General features: G+C 44.3%; 1 protein-coding gene across 10 annotated transcripts in view; it reads right to left on the reverse strand.

The window, feature by feature from the left end:
* Nucleotides 1-8,048, reverse strand: part of FRMD7 (FERM domain containing 7) — an 85,482-nt gene extending 77,434 nt beyond the window's left edge. For 6 of the 10 annotated variants that reach the window (XM_072627466.1, XM_072627459.1, XM_072627465.1 and 3 more), the window contains exons 1-4: nt 7,851-8,048; nt 6,976-7,175; nt 1,884-4,010; nt 1,268-1,470 (exon numbers count right to left, since the gene is read on the reverse strand). The gene's annotated coding sequence lies outside the window, so the exon portion shown is untranslated. The remainder of the gene's footprint in view (nt 1-1,267; nt 1,471-1,883; nt 4,011-6,975; nt 7,176-7,850) is intronic. The other 4 variants (XM_072627473.1, XM_072627472.1, XM_072627471.1 and 1 more) reach the window with 1 other exon arrangement.
* Nucleotides 8,049-25,871: the final 17,823 nt, after the last annotated feature.

Below are 25,871 nucleotides of genomic sequence, written 5' to 3' on the forward strand. Positions count from 1 at the left end.
AATTATAGCTAGACTAATCTACATGTATAAATAACCTTGTACTGACATGTGATACTCATATTTTGAATGTTTTTGAAAATAAATTTTTATTGCTCTACTTTTAAAAAATTATTTTTAGCATTCCTTTTAAATTTTGAATTCTTAATTCTCTCTCTCCCTTCCTCCCTCTCCTACCCACTGAGAAAGCAGGCAATATAATATAAACTACATGCAAAACATTTCCTTATTAGCCATATTGCAAAAAAAAAAAAAAGCAAGAAAAATGAGGAAAGGGAAAAAATTATACGTCAATCTGCACTCAGAGTTCATCAGTTCTCTCTCTCTAGGTGGATGGCATTTTTTCATCATAAGTCCTCTGGAACTGTCTGGGATCAGTGTAACCAAGTGTTTTACAAATAACCATCATTACAACATTGCCATTACTATGCATAATGATCTCCTGGTTCTCCTCACTTCACTTTGTATCAGTTCATATAGGTCTTGCCATATTTTTCTGAAAGTACTCTCCCTGTCATTTCTTATTAGCACAATAATGTTCCATCACAATATTATGCCACAATTTGTTCAGCCATTCCCCAATTGATGGGCATCCCCTCAATTTCCAATTCTTGGCCACCACAAAAACTGCTATAAATATTTTTATACATATAGGTCCTTTTTCTTTGGTCTTTTTGGGATACAGACCTAGTAGAGGTATTGCTGGGTTAAAAGACACGCACAGTTTTATAGCCCTTTGAGCATGGTTCCAAATCATTTTCCAGAATGACTAGTTTACTATTCCACTAACAATTGATCATTCTCCCTCATCCCCTCCAGCTGTTGTCACTTCAGATAGGTATGAGGTGGTGCCTCAGAGTTGTTTTAAATTGCCATTTTTCTATCCAATAATGATTTAGAGCATTTTTTCATATAACTATAGATAACTTTGATTTCTTCTTCTGAAAACTACCTGTTCATATCCTTTGACCATTTATCAATTAGTGAGAGGCTCTTATTTTTATAGATTTGACTCAGTTCTACACTCAGTATATATTTGAGAAACAAGGTTTTTATCAGAGAAACTTGTAAAAAAAAAATGTTATTACTCCATTGTGTATTTTTTTACATTGCCATAGTTCCCCAGTGTTCCTTCCTCTTCTTTTCTGAGAGAGGTATCCCATGTAAAAGTATTTTTTAAAGACAAAAGAAAAAGATGAAAAAGGCATAACTGATCAATATATCAAAGTCTGAAAATATGTGCAATATCCAATATTGATGGAACTCCTACCTTTGCAAAGAGATAGACTGGGAGTATCCTCTTGTATCTTTTCTTCTGAGTCATATTTATTCTTTATAATCTTCACATTTAGAGCTGACTTCTGTCTCAAAGGAACTTTCACTCTATAGTCCATTTGGGAAAGTAGGATCCATCCCACTCCTAGCTACTCCAGGTATAAAAGTTATGTATATGTTATAAGCTGGTTTTATGGTCTAGGAACAAGGGAAGATAAGAATTTTTAAGTGGTTAATAGAAAGATCACCAGAATTGATTTGCTTAAAAAAAAAAAGTCATTCCTTCTCAGATCTTTAGTACAAACACTGGCTACCAACAATCCAGTGATACCCATTGGTGTCAAACTCAAATAGAAATGGAGTGTCAGGTTGATTCAGAAAACCACAAATTTGCATTATTTCCCAATTTCATTAAAATCCCAATTTCATCAAAAATTTCCCAATGATATCAATTAATCTGGGGCATTTTGCAGAGCCAGTTTGACACCTCTTATCTACAATGCAATCACATGGCATATTTTTATAATTAAATATCTGTGATTTTTGTAAAGACAGGAGGAAATACCTTGGTAAAACTACCAAAACTTTTCAGATTTTCCCAAAATACACACCATACTCAAGCCCAGTTGTTCCTTTGATCAAGTCCATGAAGATGAAGAGAGGAGTCAGCTATTACAGGGTGTATTCCTCTTTGGGTCCTTTTCTTCTTGAGTTCCTGCTTAGCCAGCTTATCTTTCTCCCTTTGGAGTTTTCCCCACTCCTTCTTTCCCTGGGATTCATCCCATAGTCACTCACTTCAATCTGTGTGCATTCTGAACATCTTCCACACTGGTGTTTTGGAACAGAAATTCTTCCAAATGAATATTCGGTGTAGTAGCAACTGAACCATGCTCCGTGGCATTACCATTCCAGGTCACCAGGGTTGCTTCTCCTCTGCCACCATCTTGGGCTTCACCCTAATCTGCACCTGCTTCTTAATAAGAGTAGCTATAACTCACACTTCACCTTCTCTTTTCTCTTTGTTGACAGTATTCTGGTTTTCCTATCACCATCTGACAGTCTCCCTGCAGATATCAAGGAGGGAATCTTCCAATCCACTAGATTTCCTTTGGAATCTCATGTATTTTATCATATGCATTTAAATACACTCTGAAAAGGGCCTATAAACTTCACCAGCCTGCCAATATGGTCAGTAACATAAATTAAGAACCTCAAATTTAGAAGTTAGTGGTTTCAGCCCAGTTCTGTCCTGGGCCATCTTCTCCCTCCTCCCTTCCATTCTCAATGGTTTCGTTTTCATACCTATAAAGACATATACCCCCTAAAGCTGGACATCCAGCTTTAATTTCACTCTGAGATTCTAGATATAAAAACAAAATCAGAAAACCAATTCCAGCTCTCTAGAAGCTCATAGTCTAATGAAGGAAACAATATGCAAACGAGAAAGAGAAGTAATTAACAAAGGGAAGGAAGGCCCTAGCATTATGGGAGACTGAGAAAGCCTTTTCATAGAAAGTGGGGTTTCAACTGGGACTTGAAGGAAACCAGGGAAGCCAGGAGGTGGAAATGGGGAAGGAGAGAATTCCAGGCTTGGGGGACAGCCAGTGAAAATGTCTGGAATCAGGAGATGGGAATGTCTTGTGCAAGGAACAATGAGGATTCCAATGTCACTGGACATTAGAATAAGTTGTAAGAAGACTGGAAAGGTAGGAGGAGTCTAGGTTTTGGAGGGCTTTCAATGCCCTCCAATGATTCTAGAGGGGACAGGGAGCCACCAGTTTCCTGAATAGAGGGGTGATGTGGTCAGATCAGCACTTTAGGAAGATGAATTTTACAGCTAGGTGGAGAATGCGCTGGTGTGGGGAGAAACTTGAGCCAGGGAGACCAACTAGCCAGCTGTGGTGAGAGTCTGGCTGTGGGGTGGCAAAGGCCTACACCAGGGTAGTGTTGGGGTCAGAGGAGAGAAGAAGGTGTAGGGGAGAGATGTTAAAGTAAAATGGGCCTTGTCAAGAAACTGATTATGGGGGATGAGAGAAAGGAATGAGCTAAGGATGAAGCCTAGGTTGTGAGCCTGGGTAACTGAGAGGATGGTGGTGCTCAACAGTCATAGGGAAGTTAGGCAGAGGGGGGGATTTGGAAGGGAAAGATAAAGGAGTGCAATTTTGAAACTGTTGGGTTTAAGACAGGGGTGAGGAACCTGTGGCCCTCTAGGTCCTCAACTGTGACCCTTTGACTGAATTCAAACTTCACAGAACAAATCCCCTTAATAAAAGGATTTGTTCTGTAAAAATTGGACTCAATCAAAGGGCCATTTCCGATGACCTAGAAGGTCACATTCCTGGTTTAAGATGCCTAGAGGACCTGCAGTTTTAGACATCCAGCAGACAGCAGAAGATGTAAGACTAGGAGTCAGGAGAGGGCTTAGGGCTAGATAAACCCAGAGAGACTAGAGTGCCAACAAGAGGGTGATCAACAGTGCCTGAGGCTACAGAGAAGTCAGGGAGGATGAGGATTGAGAAAAGGCCATTGGATTTGCCTGGAGGTGAGGAAAGAAGTTATAGTACTTGAGAAGGATCAGAACTGAGATCACTGAATCCATGGGAGTTGCTGCAGGGGTAGGATTCTGAAGTCAGGTGCTCTCCTCTCTAGAGCCATCGCTCCTTCCACATCGCTCCTTGATTCATGTCCTGCTAGACAGGCATTCATCCAAAATGAATTTAGGAAGCATCTTCAAGGTACTAGTGAAACAAAGAAAACAGACCCCATGCCATCAAAATGCTTACATGCTACTGAGAGAAAAGAACACTTGTACAAATACAGAAGTAGAAAATGTATACAAAGACTTTTTAGGGTGAGGGCACTAGCAGCTACCAAGATCAGGAAAGACCTACTGCAAAGGGAGCACTTTGACTGAGCTTTGGAGGAAGCTGGGAATTTTCACTGGGGCAAAACACACTTGATATGGAGAGACCAATTAAGAAACAAACATAACAGTACAGAGAGAAAAGTGAGGAAGCCTAAACCAGCTGAATGAGTGAAGATGGAGCATGGAGGTGGAATGCAACATTTCTACCCACATTTCCAATCTAACATGTTTGAATCATGGCTTATGATCTTCTCCCCTTAATTGAGGGAACTAGGTATATAAGTGCTGAGCCTAAAGTCAGGGAAATGGGTTTAAAGTTGGCTTCAGAATAGCTGTATAAATTAGCTGCGAGTCACTTAACCTTTACATCAGTTCCTCAACTATATAATGGAGAGACTAATAGCTCCTCCCTCACAGAGCCACTGGGAGATCAAATGAGATGTTTGTAAAAACTCTTAGTTCAGTACCTGAGACAGAGTAGGAACTTAACAAATGTTTATTTTCTTTCTTAAACATAGCCCTCAACTTTCTGTACTACTACTACTGAGGACATCATCCACCATCCTCCCCATCACGCAGGTTCTCAACTTTTAGAAGATAACCATTTGCCAGGTGGTTGCAGAGGGGATTTTTTTTTAAGGCACAGTTTGGACTGCTAAAGGCTCTCCCAATTCTAAAAAATGTCTGTGAAATTCCTCTTTAGAACACAAGCATCCAAATCCTCCCAATCACACTTTCCCCCTTCTAGTCAGGACCCTACTTTAAGTCCTAATCAACTCTCACCTGGACTGTTGCTAAAGCCCAATTAATCTTCCTGCTTCCCCACTTTAATCTATCTTCCAGTTTCAGAAAGGCACAGGTGGGAATGATCAAACATCATCAGTGACTCCCTATTGCTTCTAAAATGAAATACAAACTCTTTAGCCCAGGATTTAAGGGCCTGAACAATCTGGTGCCAGGCTACCTTTCAAGGTTCATTACAATATAATTGGTAGTCACATAAACTGGCCAACTAGTTTATGAACTCCCTTCTTCCATGAGCTCCCCACTCACCTCTCACCTTGTGACAGTGGCCCAGGCCAATCCCCCAGCCTAGAACATCATCTCTCCCAACCTATGCTTCTTAGAATTCTTAGGTTACCTCAGACCAAGGGCCACTATCTTTCCCAAAACTGTACTAATTCTCTATTTGTTAGCACTCTCTCCCTCAAAAGGTTTTGTGTTTGTTTCAGAGTATATGTCGTATACTGCATTGAATATAAAGTTCTTAAAAGCAGAAGTTGAGCTGTTCTCATCTTCGTATCTATTCCTGGTGCCTGCCAAAGTGCTTAGTACAAATCAGGTGCTAAAAAGAATCGATACAAAATAAAGTGTAGAGGAAAGATGTTGTTACAGTAAAACAGGCCTTGTCAAGAGACTAGTTACATTGTTATATTGTTACAATTTTACTATACACATTTACAATTATACATATATACAACTTTTTCAACATATTTACTATGTATCTACAATATTAGTATGTATTGTTATAATATATAGAACAAAAAAATTTGTTACAAAAAAGTTTGGAATTATAGAGAATTTATGCCTATATGTTAATGAGTTTTGCTTTTTTTTTTTCCCTAACTGCAATATCCTAGTACTCCACAAGGCGGAGCGCGTGAACTTGCAGAGCCAGCAGAAGGGGGGGGCGAAGCAGCAAAGATGACAATGGCTGCAATCTGAAATGAAGCCACACGAGGGAGACAGGGAGACCTTTCCACTTTGCACACGGCCCGAAAGGGGTGGAACAAGAAAGAGGAGGGAGTGGTTTAGAGTGGTTGCGTCACAGAAGGGAGGGGGAGCGAAGTTTTTGCTTTTTTTTCTCCTGTTGCTAGGAGATTGTGTTGCCAGGAGACGGTGCTCCGGTCTCTCCCGCCCCACTCCGGAGTCGCTTTTTTAAACCGTCACCATTTTCTTTACTGTCGCTTTGCCGCCTTATTTAAATTGAGTTTTGGGTTTTTTAAAAAAAGGATGAATTTATTTAAATTTGTGGACTATTTTTACCGTGATTTTTATTTGAATTGGTGCTTCATTTTGGAAATTTTCAAAGTAATCGTATGTTTAAGACTTCTACGGCAGCAAGGCTGATAAACTCAGTGAATAATTTTTAAAAAATATATATATACTTAATTATTGAATCAAAACAAACCTATTAGGCTTGGAGCATAGTAGGAAAACCTAAAGAGAATTACTGCACAAAGATCCTGATGGGGATCCGGCAGACCAAAAGTGTCAGAATCCTTTAGGCATTTAAATTTATTTAACTATAAGAATAAGCATCAACTCAGATTACTTGTTTTTAGTTCAATGCAAAGTTTCTATTTACTTTTCTTTTTAAGTCCAAAGAAACTTTTAAAGACAGGGAAGACGCAACATCTAAGCATCCACCTCTTATACAGCCAGAAAAAATAAACACATTGTTAAAAAAAAGTAAAACCTTTCACCGGGCCTTTTGTAATGGCTTCTCATTGCTCTTCCTGCCTCTAACTTCTCCAATCCATCCCCCACCCAGTTAAATAACAATAAAATATATAAGATTATATGATACAGAAATATATTACAAATAAATGTAAATACTTTATAAATACCGTAATAAAAATTAATAATAATAATAATAAAAACAGTCTTCCTAACCATACGACTCCCTGGCTAAAAAACACTTTATTACCTTATAGATTAATACACAAATTTATATACCTGACATTTACTGTTCCCCCAACAATCTGGCTCCAGCCTAATTTTTCAGGTTTGCTGTACATCATTTACCTTCATAAACTATGTCCAGGCAAAGTTACCTGCTGTTCCTTGAAGTCTGGATTCTATTTTCCACATTTGTGCATTCCCACAAGTCTTTATTCCGTGACTGTAATTCGATCCTCCCTGTCTCTGCTTGCCTGATTCCTTAATAAAGGCCCACCACATGCCAGACCAGGTACTAAGCACCTGGGATGCAAAGGTCAACAGAAAACTGTCCCATCTTCATGCACACACTCCACTAGGAAAAAAGGATAGTAACACAGATAAAAGATACAAAATACATTAAAAGATACAGATACATTAAAGTTCAGGAACACAGATAAATAGATACAAAACAAGAAGTAGATACAAAATAATTTGGGGATGGAAAGGAAATCAGGAAAGGCGTTAATGTAGCATTCAGTGAGGGGTCCGCAGAGCTGTAGATGCAAAATAATTTGGGGATGGAAAGGAAATCAGGGAAGGCGTTATGTAGCATTCAGTGAAGGGTCCGTAGGGCTATGACGCGAGCTCTGCTTCCTCAAAGTGAACGGGATAAAATAGTACACGTCAAAGCTTGTGAGACAGCCTGTGCAAAGGTACGGTGGGGGAAGATGGCAGGCTCACAGACGGGCCCTTAAAAACCATCTAGTCCAATTACAGAGAAGGGCAAGAGGGCGATTCGAGGGCACCCAAAAGCCCCGCAAGAAGTGGGGGGAGGGGGGAGGAGGGGGGAAATGGCGTATCGGGCCCTTCAACGACAACGCAAACGGCGAATTCTCCGGGGTGGGGGTGGGGGCAATTTGGAAAAGGGCAGCACCCGAGATTCTGGGGCCTGGGGAGCCGAAGGGGTTGGAGGGAAGCAGAGGTGGCCCCCAGGAGGGCAAGGAAGCGGGGCTAGGCCGGGCTGCCAGAGGGCCTGGCGGGCCTTTACCTTCGCTGCGCCCCGCAAGGCCTCCAGGCCGGCTTCTTGTGCTCTGCCGCGGCTTCCGGGAATCCGGTGAGGCGGAGGCGTGGAGGGGCAGGGTCCACACGAAGCCCCGGGGGGCCGCGGACAGAGCGAGGCGAAGGCCCCCCGAACTGCGAACTGCGTAGCAAGAGGCTGGCGGACCTCGCCCTGCGGGCCGAGCCAAGCAGCATGCGTGCTCTACGTAACTGTGCGTGCCTGGTTGTCTGCCAGCCTGGGCTCGGAGGCGGGTGGGGCCCTGGTTAGCGAGGGTGGAGAACCAGCGCCTGCGCACCAGGCGGCCTTGGGGAGACTGCAACAGGCGAGTTCCTCCACCAAGGTGGCCCCAGCCCTTGCTTCCCATGGGACTCCCATCTCTTGCTGCGATGCCCAGTGCACCTCGCCCACCCTCAAACTGTTGAAGGCCGCCCACAAGGTGGCAGGGCCCGGAGTGGGGTGAGAGCTGGCGACCCTGGAAGGTGTAGGGTGCACTGCAGAGCCTAAGGGCTTTCTTCCCTCTGGTCTGCCCTTAGGATCCGGAGTCTGGAAGCGGACAGTAGTCTTCACACCACATCTGACCGGCACCTACAGCTAACCGGGAAGCTAACTGGGTTGCCCACTGGGTAGCAGAATCGCTCTCTAGCTTATCTTCCCTTCCAGAAAAACTTTTCTGTGAAATCTACATGTAATGTTTATTGATAATGCACTTGGGAGGTGCCTTTTTTCCCCCGTGAGAAGTATTGAGTAGAATTGAATTGTTTCCTGTACTTTGGAAAATACAGGTCTGTTTTTCTGATCTATATTCTATCTTCTAAAAAGTCACACAAACAGGAACGTTACTCCACCAATTAAATCCAACGTGCACAAAATCAACTAAAAGTGAGGGAAAGTGTTGGGGTCTTGCAGGAGGAAGTCCAAACCCATGTTGTTTCTAAAACAGAGGGTCGTTACTTCTGGCCCAGGTGTAGGAGGGATAGCAGGTTCAGGTGGAGGAACTTTAGAGATCAAGGATTTGACCATTCCTGTGCCATGTTGTGTTTGATAGGTAGGGCAGGAATCCAGGTAGGCTGTAGCACACATGGAAAGAGCATGAGGCTAGATATGCAAATTGAGAAGTTAGCTTCATAGAGATAGTAGGAGAATCTAGAGGGGAATGTTGAAATAGCAAGAGGTGTGAAAGAAGAGTGCTGTCGAGGTCTGTGGCTAGGATTGAAAGGGGCTTCACAAAACAATTAGACAAAGGAGTCAATTCTGTCAGGATTGTGCGCTCTCTCTCTCTCTCTCTCTCTCTCTCTCTCTCTCTCTCTCTCTCTCTTCCCCCCCCCCCCCAAAAAAAAAGGAAGTTTGCAGAACTTAGAGAAACAAAGGAGTAGGAGGAACAATCAAGGAAAGGTATTCTGGATGCCCATGATCCTTTCCTCCTTTACACTGGGGCCAATACTGATGCCTCCAAGCTGGAGCAGCTCATAACTGGGGCTAGAGCTGCAAGTTTATATTTAAGAATGTTACCAGGGTATCTCAGATAGAAGAGTCTTCAGGTCATGGCAGGAAAAGATGGAGTTGTTTGTCTAGTGAGAGTCTGTTCCCAGGACTTAGACCTGCTCCTTTACCTTCTCTCCCCTCCAACCCTCATTGTTTTTCTCAGGTTATTCCCCCTATTATGGCTCTCCTTATTCCCTTCTCAATCTGAATCCGACCTGCTCACCTCGCCCTTTTAGAAATCTTTAAAGCTCATCCTGGGTATTACCTCCTACCCTTCATCCTTCCTGATTCCTTCCTCAAGTAACTGTCTGTATATATCAAAGAAAGTATTGTTTCCCCCGGTAGAACGTGAACCCCTTGAGAACAGGGATTATGTTGCTTTTGCCTCTGTATTCCCAATACCTCGGCGTATAGTTGGAACTTAATTAAATGTTTGTTCCTTTGAATGTGTTCTAGTTTATGGATATAATGTGAATGGCTTGGTTGAGAAGTTGCTGGACTTGAAGTCAGAAAGAAGACCTGAGTTTGAATGCTGCCTCAATTTCCTCCTTAAGTGTACAAGACATCTAACCCCTCTCAGACTCAATTTCCCCGTGTGTAAAAGGAAAAGGACAATAATAGTCACGTTGCATGGTTGTTGTGGGGATCAAACTAATTAAATTTTATATATATATACATATATAGTGCTTTGCCACCCTTAAAACTATAAACATTATTTTATTTATACCTTTTCACTTGAAATATCTCAAATGGTCACTAGAGGGAGACAGAGACCAGAAAATGAGATATATACGCAGTTTTAAAAAACTGGTTGTGATGCTGGTGCTGGCCGGAGTCTTCAAAGGCACTCCTGCTCTATTTATGTTACAGTCGCACCTGCGCAGAACGGGGGTGCTACTAAGTCACAGAGAAGAGGGGACCTGGGGAATGTGCTTTTTTTCTTTCCCTTATTTCTCTGCAGAGGGGCATAGGGGACAAAGAAGCTTTCTGGAAGCGCCCCCTCCCCCCCAATTGTCCTAATGTATTGATTAGGGTGAGAGCATCATTGGAGGAAAATGCTCGAGGAGCAGATGGGCCAAGACGATATCGGTCTAGGACACGGGCCCACAGGGAGCCGCGTTAAGCTCAGAGCGCTGGGCTCATTGGGTCCTGAATGGCCCTTAGGAGTTGATGTGTATTGTTGCCCACTATGATCATAGGAGGAATAGGGAAGAATGGAGAGAGGGGGCCAGATGGGCAGTTGGAGGGACAGAAAAAAAAGGAGTCTTTAGGAATTCACATTAACTTTAATGCAAGAAAAAAGCAATTCACGGAACATGGTTTTATTGAGGATGAAAAAACTGTGCTTTTCTGGAGTTTCAGATGACTTGGGAGGTTACTTTTCTTTTTTCATCCATGGGCCCACATCATACACCCCTTCTCTCTCCCTCACTCAGGACCCTGGGCTCCTTATATAATGGATCTGATTTCACACCGATTAATTTCTTCTTGCTTCTGCTCCAATCCCAGAGATGCTCCCTGTTCCCTTCCCACAAAGCTCAAGTGTAGATTTCCCCCAGAGGGTAACGAGGTCCTCAGTGCTCAAAGAGGCTCTCAGTGTATAAATGGGCATCTGGTACAAAACATCCTTTATTTCACCCATCACCCTCAAGTAAGCCACAGCAAAGATGCAAAGGACTCATAGGGGCCCATGAACAAAGCAACATCCAACACTGAAACAATGGCATAAGGTCCCCAGCATTGAAAATGTGACCTGACATGTGGCAGGCACTTAATGTTTCTTCATTTGAATAACACTGAATTGATAGCATGAGTAGTTAGTTCAGGCCCTCATTGACTCAGGCCTAAACAATTCCAACAGTCTTCAATCCTACCTGGTCCTTACCCACCCAAATGAGTTGCCAAGGTGCTTTTTTCCAGTGAAAGTATGAGCATGTCATTCAATAAGCTCCACCAGCTATTACACCTAAAATCTTGTTTGGCCTACTTTCACTTCCTCAAACTGGGCATGCCACACAAGCCCTCATTGCCCTCGGGCTATTGTCTAGTCCTACTAGATTGTGGAAGTGCTGATCTGTATGCATGTGAGCAGTTTCTCATGGAGAAGCCAGCTTGGCTGCAAATACTCTGCTCCTCCCCCAGCCCCAGCCCAAATCTCAGTTTCCCAAGATTCTTTCCAAACCTCCATTATGATCTTCTCCAGGCCTTCCTCTCCATTTACTCTCTTGAGCTTATACCTACCTACTTACTTAAACACCATCTCTCCAGTTAGAATGTTGCTTCTTGGCAGCAGGGGCTGTTTTTGCTTAGCACAGGGCCTGACACACAGTAAGGACTACAGACCTGGAGTTTATAATCATTTAGCAGAAATACCCAAAGGAAAAAGAAAAAAACATCTTTTAGCAACAAGTTCCTAAACGACTTAATGACATAATGTTACTCCATTACATTATAGCCAGGGAAAAGGAAGGCAGGCTTGAAGTGGATCGTGTGTTTGCCGTGTTGATGAATGTTAAAAACAGAAAGGGTAGTTGGTACCACTTCAAAGGGGGAAAGAAAATCATCAAGATGGAAGACAGACATTTTCTGGGGGTCCAGACACTTTAGGATAAGGAGGCTCCAACTCAGCTTCACTTCTTTGTCCACATCCTCTTTCTGTAATTTTATCAATTCCCAAGGGCTCTTGGATCATCCTTGGGCAGATGTCTCCTCAGTCTGCCAGAGACCATAGAACTTTGCTCTAGAGCTAGAACTTACCTTAAGGGCCACCTAGTTCACTCCCTCATTTTACAGATGGGCAAGCTGAGGCCCTGAGACATTAAATAACATGCCTCAGGTCAAAAAGAGCTGAGATTCAAATCTTAAATCTTCTGATTCCAAATCTCCCCCTCTCCAGTATTCCCTGCATCATACTGTTTTGTACCCTCCACCATTTTTAACAGCTGAAATAGTGTATATATTCACATTTTAGTTGTGAGGTAAGTGGGCACTGTTGGGGGCCCCAGGTCTGTCCACCTATCCCTCCTCAGCCAGCTTACAAATATTTGCCTTTGGTCATAAGGAGGGCTAGATGAGAATGGTAGGCAATGGCAGCCTATGCAAATCTCTCCCCCCTGCTATGTTCCTGAACATACCCTGCAGCCTTCAAATACTTAGACCTTCTTTTCAACCAGCAACATTTTTGAAAGGAAGAAGGACAAAGCATATTCTGAAGATAACAAATTGGTTCACGTGTCAAGGGCATCTAGAATACAGAGTTTTGTTGTTTTTTAAAGCTTCATATTGTTTTTTAAGTTAGGAAAGGAAAGCTGAAGCTACAATTTCATCACTTGGCAATTCTCGTTTCTTCCCACTTGGAGATACTATAATGGCCAGCATCTGCTTAGATCTGCAATTAGGTTCCACACTTTCAAGCTTAAGTACAAACTTTGTGGTCCTGGCTTTTTTGGGGAAAACCTGGGGAGGGGAGCTTTGTTTGACCACCCTAGCTACTCCATGTCCAATCATAATGCCTTGTTTTCCTGAGAGTAGAGGGATTCCTTGCTCTTCTTGTGGCAGGTTCTTTTGTGAGGCCAGGCCTTGCTCCCACTTCTTGTAGCAAGGTCTTGGGGTTTTGGGCCCCACTATCGTCAAACTGAGAAGAGGGCAGAAAAGTAATTTTTCTGGATGACATGTTATAGAGGAATGTGGGCACTTCCAGTAACAGGTGGTTATGGCTGGAAAGAACTGAATTTGTTTCACATTCTCTTATTCAATTTAATGAAGTTACTAAACTCTAAAATGATACTGTATTAGGCCCTTGAGGTTACAAATTTCAAATGGCATGTTCCCTGTCCTTGAGGCAGGAAGGCACAAATAAATAAGAGGCCCGGGCCAGAAGGCAGGAAGATTTAGTTCCCATGGTAACCTGAGTTGGCCTTTTGATGGCTATCAAAATCTTGTCCCAGATACTAACTAGCTGTGTGATCTGAGTAAGTACCCCAACCTCTCAGGGCTTGTTTTTTTTTTTTAATTTGTAAAATGGGGATGATGATAATAATGTTTACATCTACCTCAAATGACTGTGAGAGTCAAAAGAGAATGTTAAAGCATTCTGTAAACCATAAGTATATGCCAAATATTAATGTGGGGAGAGAGGTCCAAATGATAATACACGGTAAGGGCAAAAGAGAACACAGAAGAATGTTCAAAGAATATTTGAAAAGAGGGAAAACAATTCTAACTTGGGGAGAGAAGTTTTCTCTCTTTCCTGTGTGTATCTGGACATAGGGGCAGCTAGGTGGTACAGTGGATAGAGCACTAGTGCAGGAGTCAGGAGGACTTGAATTCAAATCTCACCTCAGACACTTGACATACTAGCTTTGTGACCTTGGGCAAGTCACTTAACCACAATTGCTTCATCTTGGGTCATCTCCAGTCATCCTGATGAATATCTGGTCACTGGATTCAGGTGGTTCTGGAGGAGAAGTGAGGCTGGTGACCTGCACAGCCCTCCCTCATTCAAAAAAAAAAAAAACAAAGTCAAGTGCAAGTCATGTCATTATTTCTCTGATGGCATGGTCTTCTTCGGCAAAGAAGGACAAACACACACACATTTGGACATGGCAGGCCTTTCCCCATACCTGACACCCTACCTTCTCCCCACGGCCTCTTAGGATCCTAAGCTCCTTTCAAGGCTCAGCTGAGGGGTTGCTGTCCAGCCTCGGCTTTCCTGATCCCACCAGAGAGGCTAACTAGTACTCTCTCCTTCCTCAAATGAATTTGTGTTAACTTATTTGTGTACATTTGCCTATCCTCCAGTCGAATGCAAAAGGGATCGTGTTTTTGTCTTTTTATGTCCAACCCTCCACTTAACATCAGGCTTGATGAAGCACAACAGGCCTGTAATACGTATTTGTTCCATTGTATTCTATTTGTGGCTAGGATATGGGAAATACAGAGCCTGGCTCATCGTGGCTTGGATTGCACTATGCCAAGAAGCCTTAAGAGCGTGCCAGAGACCATGGAATGGGAAAAGCAGGCAGGATATTCAGCTGCAACGCAAACAGAGGCCTCGGGGGCGCTGTTGTCAAGCCTCCATGTTACACACGCACAGGCACAAGCCTTAGCAGGCCGAGCTGGAAAGGAAAATGGAGACCAGGGCTGCACTGTGGCTGCACAAAGGCAGGGGAGGGGGAGAGGGAGAGAGGTCTTTGTTTCTTTGCTGCCGGGGGAGGGAGAGAAGAGAACAAGGCAGAAACAAAGGAGGCCCCCCAACTGCTCCCCCTCATTGCCAATTTGCTGATTTAGGACTGAAGTACAATCTTTTCCCAAAAAAGAAGCTGCTTGGGTCATTGCCCCCATTTGAGAACTGTTCTTACCCCTGATTTTGATTTGGATTCAGGCCTAAATTGGAAACTTTGAAACCCCTGACACATTTCCAATGGATTTTTTTGTATAGGGAGCAAGGACTTGCAATTTATTCTATCTTACCTTTTCTTGTTTTCCTGAAAACCTCTATTTCTATCAGCCCATTGCAAATAAAATGTTGAATGTGTTTGTATCAGAAAAGAAAAAGCACCCATCATCTTCAGAAGAGGAAAAGAGAATGGATGGAGAGAACCATTGTGGACAGTTGGAGGAATGGAAAGAAATGCCTTATTGAGCAGGTACAGCGCTGACTATTGAGATTCAGCATAAGTTTTCTCCTGAAACACTTATTTCTTCTTAATCAAAAGAAATGGGTGAAGAGAGAAATTTCCTGGAATTTAAGAGGTAGATTTGGTCCAGCTCTATCCTGGGCCCTCTTCTCCTCTGTTCTGGGTTCACATATTATCTCCACAAATACCTCAAAATCTACAAATGCAGCCCTAATGTCCTTCCTAAATTGAAATCTTACCTCTCCACCTGGGTACCCCAATAGGCATCTCCAATTCCACAGGTCCACAAAATGCCTCATTCCCTCCTTTTTAACCTTTCCCCTCCTACCAAACTTCCATATTTCCAGTGGGGGACCATCAAGCTTCCTGTAACTCAACTACTCCCTGCATCAATCCCCACAAGGAGCCCACCCACATAAGTAAGGGCGGCTGACACAGTGGCTGCAGTTGAACTCCATCTCCTTGCTTCTGCACCGGCTGCCCCACCTTCCTCATCGCCACCTCCTAGAACCCCTCTGCCTTTACTAATCGCCCCAACTGTCAGTGAATGGCCTCATCCCTTCCAAATTACCTTGTATTTAATAAATTGGTATTTATTCTCCTCATGTACACCTATACTTATTTGTTGTTTCCTCAGTTAACTCCTTAAGAGTAGCAATTGTAACATTTTTCATTTAGCACATTGCCTAGCACAAAGTAGGTGTTTAATAAAAGTTGACTGATCCACTGGTAATCCCAGGGCCTCAAATAATGCCAAACCCACCCTAAGTGCTTAATAAATGCTTGTTAACTGATGGATCGAATGGATGAAAAATCTATGGTATGCAAATACATTAGAATATTACTTCAGAATAAGAAATGATTAATGTGAAGAACATGAAAATATTTGTATGAATTAATACAGTAAAATAAGCACACCCCAAACAATAGACCGTTCCAGTCCTGTAAATCAACAGCTCAGTAAAAAGGGGGAAACTGAGAAATGGAAAAATCCCAAAACAAGGCAGGCTGTGGAAAACAGAGAAACAGATTTCTTCCCTCATGGTCAAGAGGTAAGCAACTACAAGGAGAAAATATTGTGTACAATTGTCAGGCGCTGTCTCTGCTGCTTTTGCTTAATTGTTTTTCTTTGTCACAAGGAAGCATGCAATTGAAAGGGTGGATGTTGAAATGACAACAGGCATCCATCAAATGTTGGGGGCTGTAAAATATATATTTTTTAAAGAAAAAAAAGAAAAGCTAGCTTGGTTTTAATGATCTCTCAGCAGCACTATTCCAAGATGCCTAAAGATGACCATGTTGCCACAACATATGAAAGCCAGCTCCCCAGCAGGCAGGCTGAAGCCCCATCACATGGCTGCAGGGGTGAGTCATGCTGCAACCAGTTGCAGCATGTTGTTGCTTAAAAAGGGGGAAAGAAACTAATCAAGATGGTGAAGACAATAATTTTCAGATCCAGAAAATAATTTAAATTAAGGTGACTTCTGTCCTGGCTCTCCTCTATTTCTCTCCCTATACTTTCTCTCTCAGTGATTTGATCAGTTTTCATAGGTTCAAATATCATCTCTATGCAGATGAGCCACAAATCTGTATCATCAGCCTTCATTCCCCTCTGAATCTTCATTCCCATAATGCCAGGAGCCTATTTGCTAGACATTTCTACCAGGATGTCTTAAGGCATCTCAAATTCAACAAATCTGAACTTATCTTCCAACCTCAACCTGCTCCTGCCCCCACCCCATCCCCAACCAAATGTCCCTTCACACACTCTACCTTTCAGCAAAACTGACCTAATAGTTAGTCTCAATGTGGAGTCCATCATTTCTGACTCAAGTTTCTCTCTCCCCACAATTCTTTCCCCTTCACAGCCAGATCTCAGCATCCCTTTCTTTTTTAAGGCTCAGCTTCTATTTCTCCCCTGATCTAGCAGCCCCTTCCACTCATCCAGTTGTTAATCCACCCTCCCTCCTCCCCAATTACTTTCTATTGTCTTATCTGTGTACTTGTTGAGATGGAGAGTGGTAAATACAGAGTTGAGGAGGACCCCTTTAGGAAGCAATTCAATCGAGTAGGTCTCCCCGGGGAGATACTAGGTATACATGATAAAAGACCGAGGATCTCACTTCCAGAGAGTATACAGGGCAGGGGAATTTTGCAGTGTATGTGATGACCAAGTAATAGCTATCTATGTTCAAAAAGCAGCCACAGACCTTTGAGGGTGGAGACCAAAGCCAATGTTTCCAGTGTCTTCCCTCCTTTCCCATCCCCCATCATTGCCTTCCTTGTAATATAATTATCTGCATATGTCAGCCCCCTCCTCCACTCCAATGCTACAGGCACCTGCAGTAAAAACATCGGCCTCTGTGGCCATGGACCCTGTCATTTTTTTATTTTCTAGATTCAGCGCCCACCATACAGTCTGACACTGGGTAGGCGCTTAGTAAATGTCTGTCTAATTAAATTCATGGGGAGGATTTGGAGAAAACAGCCTGGGGTTTGGCCTTTTAGCAACACTATTCTAAAGGGACACTAGGTGGCGATGTGTTTCCATAGCATTAAAACAAAGAAACGGGCAAAAGCTGGGTGGTTTTTAACTCTCTGCGCCCTACGCAAGCTGTGATAGAAGCTGTCCCTGGAACTAACTCTCCAGCCACCAGGCACTGACTGAGGCCAGGGGGAAAAACCCCATTTTTTGTGTCCTGGACCCCTTTAGAAGTCAGGAGAGACTGATGGACCCCTTCTCAGAATAAAGTTTCAAATGCATAAAATGAAATACCAGGGATTACAAAGCAAACCAGTTGGACTGAACTAATGCTCAAAACACTCCCGTACCATGTTCACAGACCCCAGGGTATGAACTCTTGCTCTGGGCTGTTCCCCTTGCCTGGGATGCACTCCCTGCTCTCCTTTCAGCTTAGGTGTTATCAAACCCCCAATATCTCTGACTCCCATCTCTCCCAAAATTTTTATCTTGCATGTTACTTAGATCACTGAGTCACAGATCTAGGGGCTGGGAGGGACTTCAGAGGACATCTAGTCCAACCCTCTCATTTTTCAGAGGAGGAAACTGAGGCCCAGGGCCCAAAAGGGACTTGTCCAAGGCAACAGATAGAAAGGGCAGAGCAGGAATTCAAATGCTGCTCGAAGGGCTTTCCCATAAATCCTATGTAAAAGTCTGCTCTAAGAAAATCTCCCTTTTCATTCCAAATCCTAGGACTCTGAAATCTCTTGGAGAGGATGCATGAACGGATATAATTAAGACTCCCAACTGGCAAAAGTATACTGGGGTGTATACTTAGGGCTGGATTAAGAGATCAAGGATCCATCCAATTATGAGTGCTAGACTGGAAGGTAGGTGACCTGAAGCTGAATCCAGGCTCCGCCTATGTGACCCTGAGTAATTCACTCCATATCTCTTGGTCTCAGTTTCCCCATTTGAAAAATGATGCAGTTGGACTAGATGATGCCTGCAGTCCCTTCCAGCTCTAGAACAATGATTCTATAACCTAAAGGAAGGTGGAAGACCAGAATTTGACTTGAAAGCATTAAGCCACAGGAAGGGGAGGGGGGGAATTAGTCAACAAGCATTTATTAAGCACCTACTATGTGACCGGCACTGTGGCATCCTGCCCTCAAGAAACTCAAAGTGTAACAGATATTTATATATCAATAATTATATACATACAAGATATATACTGGGTAAATAATAGATAATCTCAAAGGGAGGACACTAACACTTGAGGGGAACTGGGAAGGGTGGGATTTTACCTGAGAAGAGAAAAAGCATTTCAGGCATGGGAGGCAGCCAGAGGAGAATGATACATGAGATTGGAAAGGCAGGAAGAGGCTGGGGTAAGAAAGGCTTTAAAGCTAAATAGGGGATTTCATATTAAATCTTGGAGGTCTGCAAGGAACCCTAGGAGTCTACTGAGTAGGAGGTAGGATGGCAACTGAGTGGAGGGTGGGCTGGAGTGGGCTAAGACTTGAGGCAGGCACACCTACCCACAGGCTACTGGCATAGTCTAGGCCTGAGGTGATAAGGGCCTGTACCCAAGGACTGGCAGTGCCAGGGAACAGGAGGTGGCATAAGAGAGATGTTTCAAAGACAGAATGGACTTGACAAAAGATTAGATATGGAGTTGAGGATAGCACCTAGGTTGTGATCCAGAGTGATGGGGAGGATGGTATTACCCTCACAGTAACATGGAATTTGGGAAGAAGGCAGGATTTGGAGGAGAAGGTACTAAGTTCAATGTTGGTGTGCTGACTTTAAGATGTCTGGAGGATATCCAGTTTGAGATGACAGACCAGAAGTCAGGAGAAAGGTTAAGACTGGATAAGTAGATGTGGGTCAAGTCTGGGGATATAAATGCAGGCAAAAAGAGAGACAATCTCTGCTCTCAAAGGAGTTACTTTATGCTAAAGATAACACTTAAAAGGAAGCTGAAAAGGAGAGGGGAGAAGGTGGGGAGGGGGAAAGTAAACTCCAGAATGTCAGAAGCGGGGTCAGCAGAGGAATGAAGGATGGCTAGCCTGGGCCTTTCCTCTGATTGTAGCTTCCAGAAGGAACTCATAAATGGGAGGAGAGGCCTGCAGAAGTTCCACAGTAAGGTCAGGGGGGATTAGGGAACTTCCAGGGTGAAAAGAGAGTTGAGACATGGTGGGGAAGTCTGGAGGGTCAGAAGCAGAGTTGGGAGAGGCAGGAAGGATGATTGGTCTTAGTCTTTCCCCAAAAGGAAGCTTCCAGAAGGAAAGAACTAACTCACCAATGGGAGGAGATTGAAGGGATAAAGGAAGGTTCCTTAGTGAGAAGGTTTCAGGGCTAAGGGAAGCGAGAGTGAGAAAGAAGATGACCCATGATGGTGAAATCCAGAGGTCAGAAACTGAGTTAAAAAGCTGGTCCAGGCCCTCCCTCAAAATGGAGGTTCCAGGAGGAGCTCACAGAGATGATAACTGAATCCAAAACTGAAGAGATCACCAAGAGAAACAGTACAGAGGGAAACAAGAAAAGGACCCAAGACAGACACTTGTGAATGTGACCTGGATAAAGATGCAGCAAGGGTTTGAGAAAGACCAGTCGGACAATGGGAAGAACTAGAAGAAATCAGGGTCATGAAAACCAGGAGATAAGAGATTCTCAAAGAAGAAAAGGTGTTCAACAGTGTTACAGGCTGCTGAGAAATCAAGAAAGCTAAGGACGGAGAAAAAGCCAGCAGGTCTGGGAATTCAAAGATCATTGGGAACTTAGGAGGGAGTAGTTTTGGTCAAATAATTAGGGTAGAAGCCAGACTGCAGAGTTAAGAAGAGGGTGAGAGGAAGTAACATGGAGATACCAACTGGAGACAGCTTTCTCAGGGAGTTTAGCTACAAAGGGGAGAAAAGATATAAGATGATATCTAGCAGGGATGGATGGATCAAGTGAGGGTTTTTTGAGGATACAGGAGACATAGGCATGTTTGTAGGCAACAGAGAAACAGCCAGTACACAGGGAGTGACACAGGGATTAGTGTGAGAGTGGGGATGATAGAGGGGACAATCTGCTGGAAAAGATGGGATGGAATGGGGTCAAGTTAGAGCTACCAATCCAGAGGTGTTTACTGCCTACTCTGTGTCAGGCACTATACTTAAAAAGACAAATTAAAACAGGCCCTACTCTTAACTAGCTTACATTCAAAAGGGGGAGACAAATTGTATACGTACATAGGTATGTATAAAGAAAATACAAAGTAGCCTCAGGAGGGGGCAGTGCATGAATAGCTTTGGAGACCAGAAAAGGCCTCCTGTAGCAAGCAGTGCCCAAGCTGAGTCTTGAAGCAAAATAGGGATTACCAGGGAAGCAAGTAAGGAAGTACATTCCAGGCATGAGAGATAGTAAACACAAAGGCACAGAAAGTGGGGATGGCTTGGCATCTATGAAGAACACCAAGAAGGCCAATTTGCCCATGAAGGGTGGTAGTATGTAACATGCCTGGAAAAGCAAGTGGGGAACCAGGTAGTGGAAAAACTCTATATCTCTATATGTCAAACAGAGGGGTTTGCATTTGATCTGGAAGTGATAGATATTGGAGTTTATTAAGTTGAAGGGGAGGAATGTAGTGACGAGGGACCTTAACTAGGGTACTCCCCATGGAGTAGAGAGAAGGGGACATGTGAGAGAGAGATATACTCTCCCTCCATTTGTCTCAGTGACAGTTATGATGCTGTACATGTGATCTGGGTGTGGTATATCCCAGAGCTACCATCTTCTGGTCACCTTTCTGGAGTGGGCCCTATTTCCTAATCCCAAACAGAAGCCCTCCTTGTCCCTACTGTGGAAACCTAGAAGACTCAGAGGAAGGCCCAGCCTCGTGTTAACATTGGCACCACTGGCCATGTAGATCATAGCAAGACCATAATGACAGCAATTCATTCAATATTATGACAGTGGGTGGTAGGGCCAAGTTTAAGAAGTATGAGATCAACCCTGCACCAGCAGCCCAAGCAGCTGGTATGTGAAACCGCATAGTCACTCACTGTCTTGGGTACACTGACTATGTCAAGAACACGATCCCAGGCCAATGAGGGTTCCATGCCCCAGACAAGGGAGCACATGCTCCTAGCCAAATGCATCCATGCACAGCCCGTGATAGTGCTTGTGAATAAACAGCCACTGTTCTGAATAATGAGATGGGTGAGCTAGAAATTCAGGAGCCGCTCACTAAGCTTGGCTATGAACAAGAGAAGATTCCCACCATTGCTGCTTCTGACCTCTATTGCCTCTGAGCAATGGCAGCCAGAGCTGGGGGTGAATGCTACACTGAGATTATTGGATATTGTGGAGATACTTTTTTTCCTGGAGGCAAAGTATTTTTACTCGGGCAGTTTTCTGGTCACCAACATTTTGTTGTGCTTTGGTTAGTAAGTATAAATTCTCCAATTTCAACAGACTTTAAAGTTTGCATTCCAGCTTTCACACATACAGGGGGCACTTCCATACAAAATCTTTGCCAGGGCTTCTCCCAGAGAACATGGTGTCCAGTGACAGGTCATGTAAGAGGAAGGGCCCTAGAACCTGTGCCCCTCAGAGGCCACAATGACCCAGAAGAGAGTGGAGTTACCCACTTCAGAGTGTGACATCTAGCCACAAGATGGGAGGGGTCCAGGCCAGATTCTGTAGCCCCAGTACAACTCTAATGCATCAAGGAATGAGAAAGAACTTCAGGAGCGACCTCTGGGACCTCAAGCCAGCAGAAGGACTCACTTGGAATGTGATATCTGGAAATGAACTTCGTAGGATTAATACTATGTAGGAACTGGACTAAGTTATGAGTCTACCTTCCCCAGAGAGAAACTGGTATGGGGAGGAGGGGAAGGAGACGTGTGTGTGCACGCATGCAAACCATATACAGGATAAATTTGTTCATCAAGACTGACGATGTGAATCTGGAGAGCTCCAGGTGCTTCTCTGCAGCAAAAACTGAGATTTAAGCCATACCTATAGCATTTTTGAGGGGGAGTGGGTTTCAGGGTGAACACCAAGCTGGAGGGACTCAAGGTTTATGGCAGTGTTTCAGACTAACAATTGCTCTCCCAGATTCTCTGTAGAAGACCTAGGCTATGGAGGCAATCAGCATGAGGGCCAGAGACTCCAGAGATTCTAGCCCCAAGGAGGCTGGCAAACAAGGGAGGCCAACAAAAACAAAGGCCTCACAGTGAAATCAGGAAACCATTAAACTGGAAGCACTTGTGAGTGGAGGCAAGGCAGAGACTGAGAGCATTGCAGAAGCCTCTAGGAATTAGTGCCAGCATGGGGGTCGGGGGGAGATTGGACTTTGGAGTCCTGCATTTTATTTTGTCTTCACCTTTCCAAAAGAGATATTTACTTTTGGAGATTTAGTAAGGACAAAAGTACAAACATTTCCTCAACACTTCAGGGACATATTCTCCCATACCATCTCCTCTCCAGGGAAGGTGGACTCATAACTGATAGCCCTTGATGAGGTCATGCTCTGACCCCAAGGGGCACAAGGCAGCTTTCAGTCTTTTCCCCTCCACTGGATTGTGAGTTCCTCGAGGGCCGGCCTGTCTTTTGCCACTTTTTGTATCCCCATCACTTAGCACATAGTAGACCCTTAAATGTAAAATCCATCTGGCTTTTGCCATGATGGTAGCCAGAGTCCTCTGAGCACTTCCTGTGAAGATCAGAGTGGAGAACATGAGGCTAGATTTGAACTATGGGAGAGACACCCAGGCCAGAACCACATTTGAAGGTGAGAAGGTTGAAGGGAGATTCCCTGCAGGTATACACCTGGATAAGAAGGTTAGCACACTCACATGATCTTTGGCCATCAGCAGTCATGGCTTCTGGTTAGCCCAGAGCACGGCAGGCAGAACAGAGCAGAGGCTCACACTGCCTCAGGACTCTTAATGACTCCCTCTTCCTGACAAGGACCACGCCACCAGAAGGGCAAAGATGGGACCAGATTTAGGGTATAAAGGCCTCAGGCTCTTTATGCCCACAGCTAGATGACCAGCAAACCCAGGCAGCACCAAACCAGACCTGGAGGGTAGAGGGTGGGGGCAGGTACCATTTGGCCTCCCTCCCTTTAAGCCTAAGGCTATTCTGCCTCTGATATGCACCAACTCCCAGGAACACTCACATTCCTGTGCCCACTAAGGACTGAGAGAAGCCCTTCCTCCTACCTGTCTCTTCTCTATTCGGGACTGTGACCCCATGAGAAAGGAGATCCAGGAGGGAGGAGCTGGAAAGAAAGGAGATGAGTGGGAGTTCTTGGGCCACACCAAAAACATAGATCCTGAGATGATTCCTCAGAGCTTGGCTTGAGCTGAGGCCCATTCCTTCCTCTAGAAGAGGGAGGCCATTCAGCTAGGCCTGGTGCTGGAAGGGGAAGCTCCATTTTACATTCTTAGCAAAGAGGAAGGTGGCTACCACAAGCCACTGGGGCTCACTTCATTCCAGTCCTGTTCTCTTTCAGATAGGAACATGAGCTGTTGGGTCATCCAGCCCCCAGAGGAGATGGCCATAAGATAACTAAAGTTCTCATAGAAAAGTCAGCACTCTATCCTGAGGAATGGGGACAGAACCACTAGTACTGACCTGTTCATTAACAGATTAGCCAGGCCTGAAGATGACAATATTGAGTGGAGCTGAGTTCTGCCCTTCCTTCCCTCATCAGTATCTTACTGGCCTGAGCAGGAAAGCGTAAGATAAAGAAAAGAAAAGCAACCCTTAAGCCCTGCCATCTGCAACAGGGTGGGCTAGGCATGAGGTGCCTTCGAGTCCCATGGGACAATACAGTGGATATGAATGGGAGAGCAGGACTGGCAACACCCTGCCAATGTTCATACTAAGATTGAGTCCTGGTATGTGTTCCTACAGATTTGGGGGGGAGGGAAAGGGGGAAAGAAAAAGGAAGGGAGACAGAATAGAGAGTGAAAGTAGGAAAGAGAGAAGGGGGGAGAGGGCAAAGATGGGGAAGAGAGAGATGGAGAAAGAGCAAAGAGGAGACAGCAAAATGGAATACAGAAGGAGACAGGGGAGAATGAGGTGGAGAAAGGCAATTGGGAAAGAGAGGGAGAAATGGGAAGCGAGACAAGAAGAGGGAGGGAGGACAGAGAGGAAAGGAGATAGAGGGGAGAGAAAGAAAGTGGGGGGGAAGTTTGAGGGTGAAGGGCAAAAGGAAGGAGAAAAGGAAAAAGAGAGGGGAGACAGAAAGGCGATGGTGTGGGAGAGGAGAGAGGACGGAAGGGAGAAAGGAGAAGGGACAGAGAGAAGTGAGGAGGAGGAGGGGGGGGGGAGGGAGAGAAGGGGAGAGGAGATGGAAGAAGGGAGACAGAAGGTAGGAGAGGGAGAGAAACAGAAAAGCTGGGGAGAGATAAAGAGGGGGATATAGAAGTAGAGGGAAAGGTGAAAGGGGGGAAGACAGGAGAAAGGAGTGCGGAGAAGGGGCCAGCAAAGAAGTACATTGCCCTTACACTTAACAATCAAGAGAGTATTGGTAGCTTTGGAGATAGCTGGGCTTCCGTTTCCTCCTCTAAAAGCAGGGGAGGGGGTAGGCGAAAGGAGCATTAAGATCCCCTCCAGCCTTAAAATTCCAGAGTTCTGCATCTTTGAGGGAAAGTTCTAGAATCTCAAGCCCAGAATTAGCAAACAGGGCCCAGGGCTCCAAGAAAAGAAAAGGCCTGTGTCTAACAGGACCAGAGGAGCCAGCCCAAGGCTGATTAGTGGTGGCAGGTGGAACTGTTTTTCTCGAAGGGCCTCTTTGTAACCACACCCCCACCCCCACCCCAGCAACCTGCCGGCTTCTGAAGCCACTTGGAACAATGCCCTCCTGGGCTTACCCCACAAGAAGACAGTCAAGAGTTTGCCCGAGACTAGTTTAGGGGCAAGGGGAATGTGAGAAGAAACTTGCATGACTAATTTAGATTCTAAAAGCTAATTACCTTGGTGCTTTAGGTTGCTAATAATTTGACAAGTACAAGTGCAGAAAATTTTCCAAGAATCTGCTAAGAGACTCAACCCCATTCTGGAGGCTGAGCTGAACTGAATTCTCCCCTGCAATATACAAATCAAGTATGTGCTGCTATACACAACCTTATCAGCCAATCAAAACCCCTACAGCCATTTCCGGAGCCTATATGGAGAAGGTGGTCAATTACCTGCAATTCTTAATAAACAACGCCTTTCAAAAAGGGCAAAAAGACAACTGGATGTTCTAAGATGTGGTTTTTTCTTGGCCTAGAGAATCTGAAAAATCCCATCTCCAAGATCTGGAGGTGGGCAGAGTGGGGTGGGAAGACTACAGTGATATGTTTGGGGAGTGGGGGGATTGATGAAATAGGGAGGGTGGGAGACCAAAATAAGCATATGAGGAAATCGTTGACAGCC

This window comes from Notamacropus eugenii, chromosome X, assembly GCF_028372415.1.
Source record: "Notamacropus eugenii isolate mMacEug1 chromosome X, mMacEug1.pri_v2, whole genome shotgun sequence".
In the NCBI taxonomy this organism is placed as follows: Eukaryota; Metazoa; Chordata; class Mammalia; order Diprotodontia; family Macropodidae; genus Notamacropus; species Notamacropus eugenii.